Raw genomic sequence first — 2500 nt, 5'->3', positions numbered from 1 at the left:
TGGTTGGGTTTTGCACATGGCCAAGGTTGTCGGTGCACCCGGCATAGCTAAATGGCTTGGTGGGGAGTTTTGTGAAAAAATGAAATTCGTGGTTTTTGAGATGTGAGGGTTGGAATGGCCTCCAAATGCCCCAAATGAATACCATGAAAGTCTTGGTGCACGAAAGTTTTGAGTTGGGGGTTTTGCACATGGCCAAGGTTGTCGGTGCACCGCGGCATAGCTAAATGGCTTGGTGGGGAGTTTTGTGAAAAAATGAAATTCGTGGTTTTTGAGATGTGAGGGTTGGAAGGCCTCCAAATGCCCCAAATGAATACCATGAAAGTCTTGGTGCACGAAAGTTTTGAGTTCGGAGGGTTTTGCACATGGCCAAGGTTGGCGGTGCACCACGGCATAGCTAAATGGCTTGGTGGGGAGTTTTGTGAAAAAATGAAATTCGTGGTTTTTGAGATGTGAGGGTTGGAAAGGCCTCCAAATGCCCCAAATGAATACCATGAAAGTCTTGGTGCACGAAAGTTTTGAGTTCGGAGGGTTTTGCACATGGCCAAGTTGGCGGTGCACCCGGCATAGCTAAATGGCTTGGTGGGGAGTTTGTGAAAAAATGAAATTCGTGGTTTTTGAGATGTGAGGGTTGGAAAGGCCTCCAAATGCCCCAAATGAATACCATGAAATTCTTGGTGCACGAAAGTTTTGAGTTCGGAGGGTTTTGCACATGGCCAAGTTGGCGGTGCACCGCGGCATAGCTAGAGGCTTGGTGGGGAGTTTGTGAAAAAATGAAATTCGTGGTTTTTGAGATGTGAGGGTTGGAAAGGCCTCCAAATGTCCCCAAATGAATACCATGAAATTCTTGGTGCACGAAAGTTTTGAGTTCGGAGGGTTTTGCACATGGCCAAGTTGGCGGTGCACCGCGGCATAGCTAGAGGCTTGGTGGGGAGTTTGTGAAAAATGAAATTCGTGGTTTTTGAGATGTGAGGGTTGGAAAGGCCTCCAAATGTCCCCAAATGAGTACTGTAAAAGTGTTGGTGCACAAAAGTTTTGAATTGGATGCATTTTGCACTTGGCCAAGTTGGTCGGTGCACCGCGACTAGATAGCTTGGTGCCAAAATTTGTCAAATTTAAGACCTTGGCCAAACTGAATGAAATTTTGTGGGGAGGTTCCTGATATTGTTTAGTGGTGGACTGGAAAAAATGAGGTCGAAATTCGAAGTCTACATGTGCTTTTCTATTTTTCCCGATTTTACACATACCCGGTAAGTAAAAAAAATAAAAAAAATAGTTCCCCTTCGAGAAAAATTATGAAATTTGGTGAGCAAGGAGATACCATTATTCTACGAATTACTGCAAAAAATCGCATCAAAATTCGAAGTATAGCCCGAGATATGGACTTATGTCTGCTCAAAAAAAGTGTATCTACTTGTACAATTTTGCCTTTTGCATATTAACCTCTTATAGGGGGGGAGTGCTCCTTGAGCCGGCCAGCTCCACACTGGCAGGTTTTAAAGGGAGCTTGATGAGGCCTCCCCCCTCACGTGGTGCGTGCGTTAGCATGTTTATCATGGCACAACTAGCCTCTTCATAGTTGTTGAGCTTTATTAATACCAACACACGGTCGTCACTGATCGTTGGTTAGCTCGGCAGCTAGTCCCTCGGATATTGTGGAAAGTTATTTTCATGCCTAGCGATGCTTGACCCTGCGTCACTTGATGTTTCCATTTGCTTGCTTGCCCATGGTAGGTGGGGGGTGGACCGTCTTGTGGTGTGGTGTCTTGCGAACGTGAGGGTGTGTGAGTTGTAATCGAGATGCACTTGCTGGCTGGCTCCATGCCTTGCGTATCGAACGGTCAAGCATGCATCTCTTCCATTTTCACCCGTTGCCTTGGGTGATATTGGTTGATCAGTCCCTGTGTTGCCTACCCACTAGACGGTACTTCTGTGGTTGCTTCGAATTCTATCTTTCCATCACGAAGAGGTGTTGGAGGATCCTAATGTCACGCACGTGTTCCATCTAGTGAAACATCTCAGTGATGCACGTGTTGTGGCTAGTTCTTTTGGATGCGGTGCATTATATGAACTCGGGTTTACTTTAGCGACCCAGTCAACATAATTCGGTTGTGTCCCTTGATTGAGACGTTGTCCTTGAACTTGTTGTGAACAATATCGTTCTTCCACAACCCGTCGTCTTGAGTGCGATGGAAGGCAAATAAGATGTGCTTTGGCATGTCATGCACGTACTCGATTGCGGGAAGTGTGAGAAAGTGTTGTTGACAACCCGTGGGAAATGGAATGTGGCAAATCGTGATGAGCTCTTCGTGGATCTGCGAAGAAGACGACCTTTGGGCCTGTTGGAAACGAGGGAGGCGATGTTGAACTGCGAAGAAGATGGACTTTTGGGTTGTTTGAATCAATGGGAGGCCACGCGAGAACTCCGAATACTATGGACTCTTGGGTTGTTGGAAGCAACGGGAGGCCCCGCTAGAACTCCGAATACTACGGACTCTTGGGT

This window comes from Vigna unguiculata, chromosome 9 (genome assembly GCF_004118075.2).
Source record: "Vigna unguiculata cultivar IT97K-499-35 chromosome 9, ASM411807v1, whole genome shotgun sequence".
In the NCBI taxonomy this organism is placed as follows: domain Eukaryota; kingdom Viridiplantae; phylum Streptophyta; class Magnoliopsida; order Fabales; family Fabaceae; genus Vigna; species Vigna unguiculata.
This window is presented reverse-complemented; position numbering follows the sequence as displayed.